This window comes from Oncorhynchus kisutch, linkage group LG18, assembly GCF_002021735.2.
Source record: "Oncorhynchus kisutch isolate 150728-3 linkage group LG18, Okis_V2, whole genome shotgun sequence".
NCBI lineage: Eukaryota > Metazoa > Chordata > Actinopteri > Salmoniformes > Salmonidae > Oncorhynchus > Oncorhynchus kisutch.
This window is the reverse complement of record NC_034191.2, coordinates 33,000,554-33,017,834: the sequence shown is the minus strand read 5'-3', so window position 1 is coordinate 33,017,834 and position 17,281 is coordinate 33,000,554. Positions and strand designations below refer to the sequence as shown.

Sequence of the window (17,281 nt, the reverse complement as noted above, 5' to 3'; positions counted from 1 at the left end):
ACAGTCAGCAATCATGAATTAAAAATATATTATGAAGTTGTGCCTCTAATAACATACAAGAGGCACAACTTCTGGTCCAGGGGGTTAGTACCCGTTGCTCTAACACCATGGACCAAAGCTAGGGCCGCCTGAGACATGATATTCAGTACACCTTGCACCACCAGAACTGGGTTCAAATACTATTTGAAAGCATTCAAATATTTTTAGTGTTTGCTCTACCCTGCCCCAGGTTTGCAGTTTTGGGACTATTCTAATGGTTCATTAAGCCCACTAAGCTCAATCAAGCACAGATAAAGTATAGATTTCAAATAGTGTTTGAATCCAAGTCTGACTGGAACCTTTTTACTAAAGGCAGGCTTTTTGCAACCAATATGGAGATGAAAGGATTTTCTATGTGCTATTTGTGATCACATCTGTGTGTGGATCTCACCTACCTCAATACAAAGAAAGGTGAATACAGGATCTGTGTTCATTAATTCGGCTGAAAGCAACCACTGTGTTTGAGTCTACTGCGGCCACCAACCCTGGATCCGAAGAGTTAGTCTACAGGGTGTGAAAACGTTTGTCCCAGATTAACGCGAACACACCTGGTTCAAGTAATTAAGATGAGATATGTTGCAGCAACCACTGATCTATTTCCACATTACCATTGTCCTCCTTAACACCTGGACACACAACGAGCTGTGTGGGCTGGACCACTGCAGATGAGTTGTACTCCTGCAGTGAGGACCACCAGATCCAAAGATAGAACCTGCTGACCAGTGAGATCAGCCTGGTGGTGAAGGTGCAGGAGGACCTCTTCCCCATTGACCTGCACTGGTTCCCCAAGACGGTGGGAGGCAAGAAGCAGGCCCAGGCCGAGATCTTTGTGCTCACCAGTACTGACGGCAAGTCACCAATAATGATTTTCTCGTAAGAGATTTTGATAACCAAAAAGTGCTATCTGAAACATGTTTATGGCACCGTTAACATAGAAAATAAATGTTGAATTTTAAAACTGATACTTTCTCACATTATTCAACAAGACAGATTGATATTGAATTAGGCAGGTGAAAGAGGATATGAGTCCCAAGCTACATAACTGCATGGTTTGTGTGAAATGTCTCTGGTTGACAGGCTCTTTGTGTGTCCAGGTGTTAAGTGGTATACTACGAAGCAAGTTAGATCTACTCAGGCTTTTATAAAGCTAGCCATCTTCAGTTAGCTGCACATTCCAGGTCAAGCTTCAGCCGTACTATGAAGGTGAATATTGCTCATCCGCCTGCCGCTGACTCGAACAGGTATGTCGCACGTGGTTACTCAAATGTCAAGCTCTTTGAAACAATGCTGAAACATCAATCCATGGGCGAGTCAGTGACACATTTAAATTTGTGTCGAAATCAAAATGAAAGAAAATATATCTTGAAAATTCAGCAGGCTATGTTGTGAAATAGCTTTTTAGTAGTGCCATCTTTATTTTATTACTTATCGTTAATGTCGGATTTGGTGTTTGCTCATTTATTACATTTAGAACTGAAATATTATATTTACAGTCATGGCCAAAAGTTTTGAGAATGACACAAATATAAATTTTCACAAAGTCTGCTGCCTCAGTTTGTATGATGGCAATTTGCATATACTCCAGAATGTTATGAAGAGTGATCAGATGAATTGTAATTCATTGCAAAGTCCCTCTTTGCCATGCAAATGAACTGAATCCCAAGAAAACATTTCCACTGAATTTCAGCCCTGCCACAAAAGGACCAGCTGATATCATGTCAGTGATTCTCTCGTTAACACAGGTGTGAGTGTTGACGAGGACAAGGCTGGAGATCACTCTGTCATGCTGATTGAGTTCAAATAACAGACTGGAAGCTTCAAATGGAGGGTGGTGCTTGGAATCATTGTTCTTCCTCTGTCAACCATGGTTACCTGCAAGGAAACATGTGCCGTCATCATTGCTTTGCACAAAAAGGGCTTCACAGGCAAGGATATTGCTGTCAGTAAGATTGCACCTAAATCAACCATTTATCGGGTCATCAAGAACTTCAGGGAGAGCGGTTCAATTGTTGTGAAGAAGTCCAGCAAGCGCCAGGATCGTCTCCTAAAGTTGATTCAGCTGCGGGATCGGGGCACCACCAATACAGAGCTTGCTCAGGAATGGCAGCAGGCAGGTGTGAGTGCATCTGCATGCACAGTGAGGCGAAGACTTTTGAAGGATGGCCTGGTGTCAAGAAGGGCAGCAAAGAAGCCACTTCTATCCAGAAAAAACATCAGGGACAGACTGATATTCTGCAAAAGGTACAGGGATTGGACTGCTGAGGACTGGGGTAAAGTCATTTTCTCTGATGAATCCCCTTTCCAATTGTTTGGGACATCCGGAAAAAAGCTTGTCCGGAGAAGACAAGGTGAGCGCTACCATCAGTCCTGTGTCATGCCAACAGTAAAGCATCCTGAGACCATTCATGTGTGGGGTTGCTGCTCAGCCAAGGGAGAGGGCTCACTCACACTTTGCCTAAGAACACAGCCACGAATAAAGAATGGTACCAACACATCCTCCAAGAGCAACTTTTCCCAACCATCCAGGAACAGTTTGGTGACGAATAATGCCTTTTCCAGCATGATGGAGCACCTTGCCATAAGGCAAAAGTGATAACTAAGTGGCTCAGAGAACAAAACATTGATATTTTGGGTCCATGGCCAGGAAACCCCCAGACCTTAATCCCATTGAGAACTTGTGGTCAATCCTCAAGAGGCGTGTGGAAGAACAAAACCCCACAAATTCTGACAAACTCCAAGCATTGATTATGCAAGAATGGGCTGCCATCAGTCAGGATGTGACCCAGAAGTTAATTGACAGCATGCCAGGGCGGATTGCAGAGGAAAAAGAAGGGTCAACACTGCAAATATTGACTCTTTGCATCAACTTCATGTAATTGTCAATACTTCAGTATTCCATAGTAACATCTGACAAAAATATCTAAAGACACTGAAGCAGCAAACTTTGTGAAAATTCATATTTGTGTCATTCTCAAAACATTTGGCCACGACTGTACATAAGTATTCAGACCCTTTACTCAGTACTTTGTTGAAGCACCTTTGGCAGCGATTACAGCCTTGAGTCTTATTAGGTATGATGCTATAAGCTTGGCACACCTGTATTCGGGAGTTTCTCCCATTCTTCTCTGCATATCCTCTCAAGCTCTGTCAGGTTGGATGGGGAGCGTTGCTGCACAGCTATTTTCAGGTCTCTCCAGAGATGTTCGATCGGGTTCAAGTCCAGGCTCTGGCTGGGCCACTCAAGGACATTCAGAGACTTGTACCGAAGCCACTCCTGATTTGTCTTGGCTGTGTGCCTTGGGTCGTTTGTAGGTGAACCTTCGTCCCAGTCTGAGTCCTGAGCACTCTGGAGCAGGTTTTCATCAAGGGTCTCTCTGTACTTTGCTCCGTTCATCTTTGCCTCGATCCTGACTAGTCTCCCAGTCCCTGCCACTGAAAAACATCCACCCCACAGCATGATGCTGACACCAACATGCTTCACTGTAAGGATGGTGCCATTGACGCTTGGCATTTATCAGACCAGAGAATCTTGTTTCTCATGGTCAGAGTCTTTAGTTTGGAAAGCAAATGCCGTCTACTAAATGTGTAATGCGATATATATTTTAGCATTACTTTTTTACACGCGAAAAAACATTTGAATCAAATATTTGATCTGCCGTCTTCCTCAGATGAAGAGGATGATGACACAATCTTTGCGAGAGGGATGGTATCTGATTTCATTGGTCCTCAACTCATGGCTCAGACACTTCATTCAGGATAAATGGAGTTAGCCCTGAGTTAGCCTGCCCGGATCAGGTTAGTTCTGAAGGATTCATTGTCATAGAAATGTACCTGGCTAAATGGTGAGCCACCTTCGTGGTACCGGTTATCCCAAGTTGAACTCAGAGATGACAAAAGTTACCTCGCTAAGTCCTCAAACCTGATTCCTTGCAGAGGGCTCTGTCTATATCAGCTCTAAACACACAGAGTGGAGATGTGCGGCGATGGCAGGCGACGTGTGGTCACAATGTTAATGGCAGTGTAGGGTTGCATAAACACACCCACAAACTGAAGCAACAATTTTCCCTGGCAGACCATGTAGTCATGAAAATGTTTGCATCTGTCTTTCTGGTACAGAATGATTATAGTCATCATATAGGTAATATTGTCACAATCGACTACTTTTTAGAGCAAGTCATTGGTCTCCTCTATGGAGAGGCAGTGTATATGTTTTTGGTGTAATAGTCCTATATCCTAATGCACAGCAACCTCAACATGTTGGGGTGGATTGGCAAAATGCTCCACTGCAGCTTGTAACGGTATATTTTTCTGGTTTCTGTTTTTAATGTCAGTGAAACTTCACATTGCTATGAAATGGTTCAATAGAAGCCACAGATGTATAGCTTTGGTGGGTGGGGAAAATCTATAGTAACTTTTGTGGCTTTCTCCAACCTCATTTGGTGCGTGGGCCTCTGTCTGAGGCGATATGTCAAAAATGGTTTTGGTTCATAGTACTGACAGACAGAGCAAATGCTGGGAGCAGTTTGAATGTGGTGTTTAACAGTCGGGTCTTTAATAGAATTGACGTTTTTAAAAGGCTATTTTAATTCTAAGCGTCCTTTTAATACAGCGTGGTCATATACACACTACCTGTTTTTCTGGGTCGGCGACATTCACATTTGTTAGGACATCCAAATATAGAAACTGGAGAGAGAAGCATCATGCTGATTTGCAGTTTTAGGCAACCAGAAATGACATAGAACACTCTGTATTTTTTAATACGCACCACCACAAAGTATATGGTAGGCTAGTGTCTTTGATAACTGTCTCCATGCCTGATCGCTCCCCGTCTCTAGCAGATAGGAAACTGTTTCATTTAAGCAGCAGAGAGACTTTGCTTTCATTCTTCCGTCTTGTGTAAAAAAAAAACATGTCTTCGGGAGGTAGCTACCAACCAGGACAGTGGAACAAAAGGCATTACTTATTGGAACCTGACTCTATGGGTTACAATTCTGTGTGTTTATCTCAGTTTGTTTGTTTATGTGTGAGGCCGAGTGCCTATATTCCTAGTCTTTTGTATTTATTAACTCTCCTCACATCATGCCATGTGCTTTTATCGTGAATTTTGACTGTTGCCTCTCAAGTGAGATTTAGAAATGGAGAGACCGTTTAGACAGTATATTTCCTTCATATCTAATGGACTGTACCTGTCTTCTACCTGTCGGTTCTGTTGTCCGTCTGTAGGTAAGCTCCACCTGGCCTCTTAAGATGGGCCGTATTGAGAAGAGTGCGGAGGCCCACAAAGGAGCTGTGTTAGCCAGGAGATGGAACTACGACGAGACCGCTCTCATCACAGGTGAGGGATACACAGGGTAATAAACACACACAACAAGAACACTAAAATGTAATACGCTGCTCAGTAACAAGTTTGTTATAATTGCCGCAGGTTGTAACTTAGATTGTTGATGTTGTTTCCTCAGCTGGGGAGGACGGGCAAGTCAAGATCTGGTCTAAGAGTGGCATGCTGAGGTCCACCTTGGCCAGGTAAGATTACTAGGAAAAAAAGTTTCAAACTATCCTTTCAAACACTCAGCTCAGAAATGACTGTATTTCAAAACAAATGTGGAGTGCAGCAGACTCATAGTGCATAGCCACACTTTGTCTTGAAACAAATGCAGCCACCAATATTGTCCCTTTTAACAATTTCCTGTTTTGTCAGAATGGGGCCCTGTAGTTTTTGTGGTGCAGTTGCTCCACAGTGTAGAGCCAGCATTGCACTCTCTCTGTGTGAAGAGGTGTATGTGAGCGTGTGTGTGTGTGTATGCTAATCTTCCAGCCCGGTGTTGTCAGCATGCTTCGGTTCAGCTGGCGCCTAGTCGAACTGAACAACTGTGCTCGCATACTCCCTTAAAATACCTTTGCGGCAATAGTTCTGTTTGTCCTTTTTCATATGCCATAGCCAGCATACGCTTCCTCAAAATAGTCAGAATGAATCCCACAATAACTCAAGAAATCTGTAATTATTTTGACGTATATTCCAAGGACATTTTAGTCGCGCAATTTTACATCTAACTAAGATGTTTGGTGCAGTATTTCTCAAGTGAAAAAATGTGCATGAAAACAAATGACAACAAATACTTAATTGAAGAATCCCTACTGTTGACCAATCAACAGGGCATAGACTTCGTCTACTGACTTCGGTTTGCCTCAAGGAAAAAATGTTGTGTGCATGAACAGTCGACAAAACCCTCGCTGAAGACCAAATCGAACTTAAACATCCCAAAATGTCATCATAATATATGCACAAACTGTTTTGGATGGGAAGCATGTGGACGCCTGCTGGTGCTGATTGGTTAACACTAACATGTCAGGTCTTGTACTGTACCATTGCTGAACTCAGATCAGCCATGTCCCTGTCTGTAAAGTCACCTACAGGTGGTTCTGTTACTCTCTGACAGAACCAGTCCAAGTACTGAATGTGCTTTTACACACAACATGTATATTGATATTGGCTTTCACTGAATTAATCACTGTACTTATTGAATGAATCACTGAACTAATTTTGAAATCTCAATTTGGAACTAGGATGTTATTTCACTATCCATGTGTGAATGAGGATGCACGCTATTAATCATAGGGGCTGAGTGTGTCACCCTGGTGCTTTCTCAAGCCGTCGGTAGTTCTCTCACACTCTGGTGTGCCCAGTCAGAGGACCTGCTGCTGCTGTGGCTTGGGCCGGGCCTGGGACAGATGTAATGAGGTCAAACCCATGAACACAGCCACGTGAGTTACAGAGAGATAGACTGCACTGGTGGACATTTTGTAAACATAAGGCAACACAGCCTCCAATTATATTCTCACACACAGACCGCAGTGTTCATTAAGGCCTCTTCTGCTTTTGAGGGCACCTCACTGGATGAGAGAGAGAGAGAGAGAAAAAGGGATCTGATGAAAAGGGAAAAGGCTTGTCACAGAGGGGTACTATACTGTTCATGTGTATTCAGGGAGCCCTTCCCTCTGTGCCATGACACAAAAGTTTCTCTGCTTAAACTGAGCTTTTGGTTGACCCCAAGTGGAGCATGATGCGCTGCCATTAGACAGCTCTGAGAACAGAGGTTATATAGTAACCTAGATAATGTCGTCACCGTACATATAGATAGACTAATACAGTTTGAAGCACTCCAGGATATGCCTCATGTTCTTACAATTTTTTGACTTTCAAATTTACTTCCACAGTCGGGATTTGTGTGTGTGCGTACAGTGTGTGTCTGTGTGTATTTGAAACTGCTGTAAACTAGGCCGGTGCGATGATTTGAAAGATGGCCTTTGTGTTAACAGTGATTTAGTCCAGCCAGATGATTTAAGATGACAATCTGGCAGAGGGAGAGGTGTGTGTGTGTGTGTGTGTGTGTGTGTGTGTGTGTGTGTGTGTGTGTGTGTGTGTGTGTGTGTGTGTGTGTGTGTGTGTGTGTGTGTGTGTGTGTGTGTTGGACTATTAGGGTGTAATGCTGCTGGATACAGTTGAAATTGCAGCCAATCCTCCAGTTCCATTTTTATTAAAAGCACCATAAAGTTTTAAAGGTTTATTGGAGTGGAGTTTTATTAAAATCTATAAAAAAGACTCTTAATGATAAATCTCTCTATCCAGTACTCACATGCAGATGGGTCTCTTATTAATTGATTCATTCTGCCATTTGAAATATCTTCAGTGTTCTCAACATTTCTGCATTGATGTGGAGTGGATGCATTCTGCCAAATGAACGGGCTCTATTTCTCCCTCAGTCCTCTGTTTAATGTGTCCGTCTGTGCTGTTGTGATTGTGAACCATGGCATTGACTGGACAGGCTTGAGAGGGAGTGAGCTGCACAGCCGCTGTTGCACGTACAAATTTGTAGAGCGCATGGAGGAACTGGTGGTGTCTCCTAACAGGTGTAGACACCTCATCCACACTGCAGATGCATTCTGTGCAGGTGCTGCTCCCCCTTATGCAGACACACATGTGCGCACACACACACACACACACACACACACACACACTGCAGGAGTCACAGGTACAGCTGGGGGCCATTGTTGTGAGTCTTGAGTGCGATGATGTAACCGTGTCCCATTTGTGTGGGAGAGGGGGAGAAAGAGAGGGGGGGGGGGGGGGGGGGGGCAGAGAGAACTCGTCTCAGCCGTCTCTCATTGTCAGCCCGCAATCATGTGACCTCTTAGCATTTGTGAGAAACCGCAAGCACCTGGAGCAGGGTTAAATGTCAGCCTGCCTCTCTCTTTCTCCCTCTCTCACTCACACACACACACACGTTTTAGGCAGGTTTCTCTTAACGCTCAGCTGTCTTGCTGTGACACATAGCCAGGTCTGCAGGATTGAAGCAAGCTTTACATACTAAATCCCATTCCTACAGGCTGTACGAAGTGAACCCTCAGAGTAAGTATGACACTGGTGTGGTGTAGAAATTAGAAATGCAATCTCCTCCAGCTACTGCAGTGTCTCCGTCTCTGTGTTTGTAAGGCATACCAAGCACTTCTCCCTATTTGATAAGGACTGCCTCGAGGCAAACTCTGTCTGATAGCTAGTCAATGCTTTCATGAAACCAGAGTAGTGGATCTTCTACTGACAGAATGACTTTATTATATGTCACGCTATTTGAGGAGGAGATGCAACTGGGAAATGGCCTTAAACAAGTTTCAGTTTTCATTTTTAATGGTTGTGTTATGAAAATACTATTATAAAAGTTATTGTTTAATCACATTGGGCGGCAGGGTAGCCTAGTGGTTAGAGCGTTGGACTAGTAACGAAAGGTTGCAAGTTCAAATCCCCGAGCTGACATGGTACAAATCTGTCGTTCTGCCCCTGAACAGGCAGTTAACACACTGTTCCTAGGCCGTCATTGAAAATAAGAATTTGTTCTTAACTGACTTGCCTGGTTAAATAAAGGTAAAGAAAAAAAAAAAGAACATTGCTCAGCAGTGTGATTCCTCACCTCTCCTGCTGTGTGTGTGTGTGTGTGTGTGTGTGTGTGTGTGTGTGTGTGTGTGTGTGTGCCTCTCTCAGGGTCTCCTGTATACTCGGTGGCCTGGAGCCCGGACTCTGATAGGATCCTGTACACGTCAGGCAGACTGCTGATAATCAGGCCCCTGCAACCCAGCGCCAAGGTCCAACAGGTACTGTAAGTGTGACTGTGTGTGTAGGGATTGAAGACCTTGCACTACAGTGAGTATTTTCCTTGTTCATGTACATTGTTTATTGTTCTTTTTGGCACTGAATTGTGCCTGGGACCCTGAGTAAACACCAGAGGGTTTAGTGTTCCCCCCTTCACCCCTCTCACCTCACCACCCCTTCACCCCCCCTGAGCAGAGCAACAGCTGGCTGTATATGGAGAAGCCCCCTGCACAACTCTGTGACCCCATCCCCCAACTCCTATAACCCCCTCACCTCACCCCCCTGCTCCCTCTGGGAGAGACAGACCCGTGGGAGGGAGAGGGGTTTGGGGAGGCGGGGGGGTGAAGATCAGGAGTTGTAGTGATAACCTTCACATGGTAGGAGGAGAAAGGAGATAATGACTGAGTTGACTCCTCTTGTCCTCCTTTTATGGCACATGCCTCTGGTTATCTGTTGGTCGATACATCTCATGAGCATTGACGTGTGTGACTGTCCAACCCTTCCTGAATTTTTGAAGGGGAAACTATTCTGAAGATTTTCCCCAGTCCCATTCAGTATGCTGAACAATAAGCAGCACATCAGGATGTGTCAGTAAGTCACTTGGCGAACGCTGGGGTGTGTGAGTTAGTTAGTGTGTGTATTACAGAGATGTAATGGGGTCTCTGACGGGGTCGTGTGTGTGATCTCGTCCCCGTGGCGACCTGTGAAGGCTCTGCCCTGTTTCCAATTAGAGCCAAGTCCACGCTATTACATTAACACAGAGCAGACTGGGAGGCTGTCAGAGAGAGCACCACGCTCGACCTTCAGCTCTAGCTCTCTCTCTTCTTGTCCTCTATGCTCCTTCTGATAAGAACCCTCTCCTCTCCCCTGTATTTGGTTTATCATGTCTCCTGTGTGTGAACTCTCCCTGCAGTCTTCTCCTGCTTGTCCTTGACAACAAAACAACTCTGAGTCATATTAGCCTGCAGCCCAGCGGGTAGTATATTGATATGGACCTGGGCCCCCCTCTCTCATTCAACCTCTATCCCCTTCTCCCCATCTACCCCCCCTTCTCCCCATCTACCCCCCCTTCCCCCCTCTCTCATTCAACCTCTCTCCCCTTCTCCCCATCTACCCCCCCTTCCCCCCTCTCTCTCTTTCTTTCCCTGCCTCTGTCTCTCAGGTGTGGGGCAGAGCCTGGGACTGGTTAACTGAGGTGCGATCCTGATTGTATTGGTTGTGTTTGGAGAATATCCCTGCTCTTGCATAAACATCTGCTCTCTCTCTGCTCTCTCCTCTCTCCCTTGTTCCTCGCTCCCTCCATCCATTCCTCTCCCCAGTGGAAGTCCCATGATGGGTCCATTCTGAAGACTGACTGGAACTCTGTGAATGACCTGATACTGTCAAGTGGAGAGGACTGTAAATACAAGGTCAAGTGTGTCCCGTGATACAAAAATGATTGTCTATGTTATAATGTGTGCATCACACAGTCACAACACTGTGTAATTGACCCTGTTCCTTCTCCCACTTCTCTCTCGCTCGCTCCCCCTCCTTCCGTCGTCTCCCTCCTTCTCTCTCTCTCAGGTGTGGAACAGCTATGGTCGTCTGCTCTACACGTCCTCGTCACATGACTACCCTGTGACCTCCATGTCCTGGTCTCCGGATGGGGAGGTGTTCGCAGTGGACTCCTTCAACAGCCTGCATCTCTGTGACAAGCCCGGGGTAAGGGCTCCCCTCACACCCCACCCCACCCCTGTCCTCTGCCAATCCCCCACACACCTCTGTGTACTGTCACTGTGTGTGTTTCAGTGTGACAAACCTGGTTCTGTAAGAGGTCCTCTGTCTCTTCCCTAGTGTGTGGAAATAGATGGTGAATGCATGGCGTGAGTCTCTCGGTATACCTCCCTTACTAGTCCCTGTCACTTGTTCGTATTAATACCTGGTGCTGATAGTGCTGTTGATAGTAAGTGGACTTGTAATGAGAGAGGCCCGAGGGGGAGTGGTATATTGCCAATATACCACGGTTAAGGGCTGTTCTTAGGCACGACGCAACGCAGAGGTATATTAGCCGTGGTATATTGACTATATACCACAAACCCCGATGTTCCTTATTGATATTATAAACTGGTTACCAACGTAATTAGAGCAGTAAAAATAAATGTTTTGTTATACCCGTGGTATACGGTCTGATATACCATGGCTGTCAGCCAATCAGTATTCAGGGCCCAAATCGGCCAGTTTATAATTGTTGTTTTGTTATTCTTCAGCGTATGGCCAGAAACAACATGTGGAGTCTCAGCAGGGTTTATTGTTTAGTTAGAATAGAAATGTCAGTGTATTGTTCTATGAGACGTGGCCTAATGAAAACAAACAGCACAAGTCTCTGGTCCTCTGTACTGATCACCACGTATTTCATGCTACAGTGTACATTTTGATCTAATTAGGATCAAATTGCGTTTTTTTTTTTGCACCGAACAAATGGTCTGGAGAGATACTCTGAGCCAACGCAGATGTCTACACAACACCGAGGTTATGAAAGAGTTTGTGTGTGTGTGTGTGTGTGTGTGTGTGTTTTCAAGGGTATTCTCTTTCACTTGTCTAGTTGTTACAGATCAGTGTGGATGAAGGAAAGTAGATGTGGAGAGGACAGAAGCCATCTTGGTCTTCTGACTTGAACCCTCAGTAGGACGCTATCCAGTCAAAGCCTGTTGCTTTTTGGGGGTTATGAGTCAGAAACAAGATTGCAGCAAGAGTACAGTAATAAGCACTATCTTCGTTTCACACTGTAAATATTGCTTGTTTTTTTGAGTACACAAATCCAAGAAGATTGTTAGGACTACTGAGACCACAGAAACTCTGTGAGCGGGTGTAATTGTGTCGAATAAGGAACCTAAATCACCTTTCTTCACAATGACAATTGTGTCTCTGTGTTATGAGTTTGTCGACGTTGCTAGTCTGTCTGTCATTGCGCCACTCTGTGTCTTGTGGTGAAGTTGACTGAGGCTCTCTCTCGCTCTCTGATGATGATGATGCATACAGTAACTCTAACTAACTGGGGTAAGGGTCTGTTTACCTTCACCACCTCCTCAGCTCCTCCCAGGCCACAGAGAGAGAGTGTAGTGTATACTGTAGCCCGGCCCTGGCCCGCCGTGGGAGGGTTGCTCAACACCATGGAGAAGAAGACTGAGGAAGAAGAGAAACAAAGAGAGGAGAGAAAGAGAAAAGGCCACTCAGAAGTCACTTCGTGACTCCTCCTTGATGAGCTGATGAATCTGATCCCGTGTTCCATCGGCCCAGCGGCCCTTGCTTTCAGTCTCATGCACATTTGATGTGTATGTTGAGTTACAGTACGTGCGTGCATGGTAACTGTTGCATCCTTGCCTGTATCTGGCTGTAGTTGGGCTGCGGTGCAGAAGGAGTTAAGCACAGTGAGGAATCTTTGCTGTTACTACCGTGACTAATGTGCAGGAGTTTCATTCTGTATCTGGTACAATGAAACCTTGCACTTTACAGAGCGCTGCCTCAGCAGGAACGGCCCAGCGCGTTTAACCCCTAACCTCCAGCAAGACTCCCCCCCTGGGACAGATGAAGCACATTACCCCCCCTCATTATCACAGGGCTGGGAGAAGGGGGAATACCCCATTACAAACGCGCGCGCACTAGACGCACAGATACTGAGCCACACAGATGCACCGATACAGACACACGTGTTGGGGCTAGTCTCAATGTCAGTCCTGGGCTGAACTTGATCACTTCTTCTCATGGGCTTTTTTTATGGATTGTTGATCATTTGGAAATATGGTGTTCTATTGGCTTGAATAAGGATCTTGTAAGTCCCCACCCCCTCTCCTCTTTAGGCATGGCTGACGTTGGATTCTGGCACTTTAACTGGATTTGAGCACAAGAAGTGAGTCTGTCTGTGGATATGTGTGTGTTTGTGTGTGCCTGCGTGCCTGCGTGCGCGCATCCATACATGCACTCCAATGTGCCTGCGAGACAGCAGTCTATTTACGAGGCACTGCAGCTGGTGTCTAGCGTCTGGACTCTGTCACGATCCCTGACACTGTGACACTCACTAACAAGTGTGACTCATTGTGCCCTCTCTCCTTCCCTCCCCTCTCTCTTTCTTTTGCCTTCCCTCTCTCTCCCCCTTTCTCCTCTCTCTCCCCCTTTCTCCTCTCTCTCCCCCTTTCTCCTCTCTCTCCCCCTTTCTCCCCTCTCTCCCTCCTCTTTCTCCCATCTCTCCCTCCTCTCCCTCCTCTTTCTCCCCTCTCTCCCCCTTTCTCCCCTCTCTCCCTCCTCTTTCTCCCCTCTCTCCCTCCTCTTTCTCCCCTCCCTCCTTTCTCCCCTCTCTCCCTCCTCTTTCTCCCCTCTCTCCCTCCTCTTTCTCCCCTCTCTCCCTCCTCTTTCTCCCCTCTCTCCCTCCTCTTTCTCCCCTCTCTCCCTCCCCTTTCTCCCCTCTCTCCCTCCCCTTTCTCCCCTCTCTCCCTCCTCTTTCTCCCCTCTCTCCCTCCTCTTTCTCCCCTCCCTCCCTCCTCTTTCTCCCCTCTCTCCCTCCTCTTTCTCCCCTCCCTCCCTCCTCTTTCTCCCCTCCCTCCCTCCTCTTTCTCCCCTCTCTCCCTTTCTCCCCTCTCTCCCTCCTCTTTCTCCCCTCTCTCCCTCCTCTTTCTCCCCTCTCTCTCTCCCTTTCTCCCCTCTCTCTCTCCCTTTCTCCCCTCTCTCACTCCTCTTTCTCCCCTCTCTCACTCCTCTTTCTCCCTCACTTCTCTTCTTTTTCTCCGTCTTTCCTTCTAATCTGCAGATCGGTACACAGACACTATCATAGACCCTGTTAGTGTGTGTGTGTGTGACTGTGTGAGTATGTGTGACTGTGCGCGTATGTGTGTGTGTTCGACTAATTTGTCAGAATAACAAATACAGACTGATGATGACGTTCCTACCCCCATTCCAGCTTACTAAAAAACCGAACACACACACACACCAGACTCTGTGTCCTGTTGGGTCTTGTTTCAGGCCTTAATTGAAATGTCCAGAACAATCGTTGGGCTATTAATACCTGCTGATCCCGCGGTGTGGTCGGGACTGAAGACGTGGCCCAGCTCTGGCCCAGTCCAGCAACCAGGAACCCTTCACTCCACTAATTAGCCAAAACCAATGGCTGGCCTGCTATAGAAAGCCTATACTTAATCAGGAGCGGCTGATGGCTTCTTAAAGCTGCTATTTGCCGATCTATTTGACCTCATCTGAAACAGCGCTGTTACATGTAATGACATGAAGTCAGAATGTATCCTAAATCTGTTTCCTACCACCTGACACACACACAACACACACACTGGAAAAAGGAAAGTCTGAGGCTCCCTCTCCACGCCCATAACATCTGCCTGCTCCACTCACACAGCCATAGGAGATAAGTCGTCAAATTTATAGCTCACGATTGCAGTGTTGTTCTGAAGAGGAGGGGGTCATGATTTGGAGTGTAAAACCACTGGTATCTGGTGTAATGCAGATGATATTTTGTGCGACACGCAAAAGGTCCCAAATCAATGTAATCAATGATTTATTGATTTAATGTCTCCAGCTGTGATTTTTCTGCCTGATAAGAATTCAGTGTGTTGGCTCACATAACTACACAGAAAACACTCCATACAATGGGTTCTGATAGCATTTGGAAACGTTGTAGGAGGGTTTTTAGTGTAACATGGTGTGATGTGGAGAATCCTATGAGGTCAGGGTCAGTCTAGTCTGACCTGTGTGTCCCATCCTGCTCTCTCTCTCATTCCTCTCCTCAGTTTCACAGTGTTTAATAGTCACATGTACAGGGTTGCAGGTGTGATTGCAGGGTACAGTGAATATCTTAGTCGCCGAGCTCCAACATGCAGGATTAAGTTAAATAAAATAATGAAAATGGTAATAAATAAATAAAAAACAAATAGAAATAACACTATATACATCATAACTGTAGCATTGATGAAAAAAACAAATGTCCATTAGGGTGAAAAGAGTGTTTAGGGGGTGGGGGAGGGGTGACCATAGGGGGAACAGCACGACCATTGTGGGTGTGTGGCGACCAAGTGAAATAAAAACAATACCAATTATTATAATCAAAAATCTAGAATATACAGTACATATTAACAACTGCAACAGTGATGAGTGTCGTTGGGGTGGGGGCAGAGAAAAAGTCAGTGGGGGGGAGCAGCATTTAAGGTAAGTGACCGTTGATGGGGTGTGGGGGTGAAATGTCAATAGGGGGAGTAGCAGGGGGAGGGGGACACAGGTAGCTGACTAGTGGTGGCTATTCAGCAGCCTGATGGTCTGGGGGTAGAAACTATTGAGGACAGGGCGTGGCTTGGGTCCCTGATGACGTTATTGGCCTTCCTGCGACACCGGGTGTTGTTGGTGTCCTGTAGGGCAGGCAGTGTGCACCCAATGGTGCTTTTGGCTGCACGTATCACCCTCTGAAGAGCCCTGTGGTCTGCGGTGGTGAAGTTTCCGTACCAGGCTGTGAGTCACCCCGACAGTATGCTCTCGATGGTGCTCCTGTACAACACTGTGAGGGCCCTTGGGGACAGGCCTAATTTCTTCAGCATCCTGAGGTTGACGATTCGCTGTCATGCCTTCTTCACCACAGTGTCCATGTGGTTAGAGCATTTCAGCTTCTCTGAGAACTTGGCCGTCTCCACGGCGGCGCTGTTGATTCCTCCTGAAGTCCACAATCAGCTCTTTTTGTTTTGCTAATGTTGAGGGAGAGGTTGTTTACCTGGCACCACGCCATCAGAGTGCCTACCTCCTCCCTGTTATTGGAAATCAGGCTTACTGCTATTGTATTGTCAGCAAACTTGATGATGGCGTTGGAACTATGTGAAGCCACTCACTCGTGGGTATACAGGGAATACAGGAGGGGACTGAAGACGTACCCTTGTGGGGCCCCCATGTTGAGAATCAGTGTCGAGGAGGTAATGTTGCCTACCTTCACCACCTGGGGGCGGCCCGTCGGGAAGTCCAGGACCTAGTTGCATAGGGAGGAGTTCAGACCCAGGGCCGTGAGCTTTGTAATGAGCTCATAGGGCGCTATGGTATTGAAGGCCAAGCTGTAGTCGATGAACAGCATCCTCACATACAGTTGAAGTCGGAAGTCTATATACACCTTAGCTAAATACATTTAAACTCAGTTTTTCACAATTCCTGACATTTAATCAGAGTAAAAATTGCCTGTTTTAGTTAGGATCACCACTTTATTTTAAGAATGTGAAATGTCAGAATAATAGTAGAGAGAATGCTTTATTTCAGCTTATATTTCTTTCATCACATTCCCAGTGGGTCAGAAGTTTACATGCAATCAATTCATATTTGGGAAGCCTCCCGGGTGGCGCAGTGGTCTAAGGCATCGCAGTGCTAGCTGTGCCACCAGAGATTCTGGGTTCGAGCCCAGCCGCAGCCGGCCGCGACCGGGAGGTCCATGGGGCGACTCACAATTGGCCCAACGTCATCCGGGTTAGGGAGGGTTTGGCCGGCAAGGATATCCTTGTCTCATCGCGCACTAGCGACTCCTGTGACGGGCCAGGCGCAGTGCACACTGACCAGGTCGCCAGGTGTACGGTGTATCCTCCGTCACATTGGTGCGGCTAGCTTCCAGGTTGGATGTGCGTTGTGTCAAGAAGCAGTGTGGCTAGGTTGGGTTGTGTTTCGGAGGACGCATGGCTCTCAACCTTCGCATCTTGAGACAAGACCGTAACTACTACCAATTGGATACCACGAAATTGGGGAGAAAAAAAAAATATATATTTGGTAGCATTGCCTTTAAATTCTTTAACTTGGGTCAAACTTAGCCTTCCATAAGCTTCCCCATAAGTTGGGTGAATTTTGGCCCATTCCTCCTGACAGAGCTGGTGTAACTGAGCCAGGTTTGTAGGCCTCCTTGCTCGCACACACTTTTTCAGTTCTGTCCTCAAATTTTCTATAGGATTTAGGTCAGGGCTTTGTGATGGCCACTCCAATACCTTGACTTTGTTATCCTTAAGCCATTGTGCCACAACTTTGGAAGTATGCTTGGGGTCATTGTCCATTTGGAAGACCCATTTGCGACCCCGCTTTAACTTCCTGACTGATGTATTGAGATGTTGC

At 46.2% G+C, this 17,281-nt stretch overlaps 1 long non-coding RNA gene across 2 annotated transcripts in view; it reads left to right on the top strand.

Moving 5' to 3' along the window:
- The first annotated feature begins 3,623 nt into the window (after positions 1-3,623).
- Positions 3,624-17,281, top strand: part of LOC116354753 (uncharacterized) — a 56,396-nt gene continuing 42,738 nt past the window's right edge. The window contains exons 1-5 of one of the 2 annotated variants that reach the window (XR_004203967.1): positions 3,624-5,374; positions 5,499-5,562; positions 9,074-9,188; positions 10,501-10,590; positions 10,745-10,882. This is a non-coding gene — a long non-coding RNA (uncharacterized LOC116354753). The remainder of the gene's footprint in view (positions 5,375-5,498; positions 5,563-9,073; positions 9,189-10,500; positions 10,591-10,744; positions 10,883-17,281) is intronic. The other variant, XR_004203966.1, reaches the window with a different exon arrangement.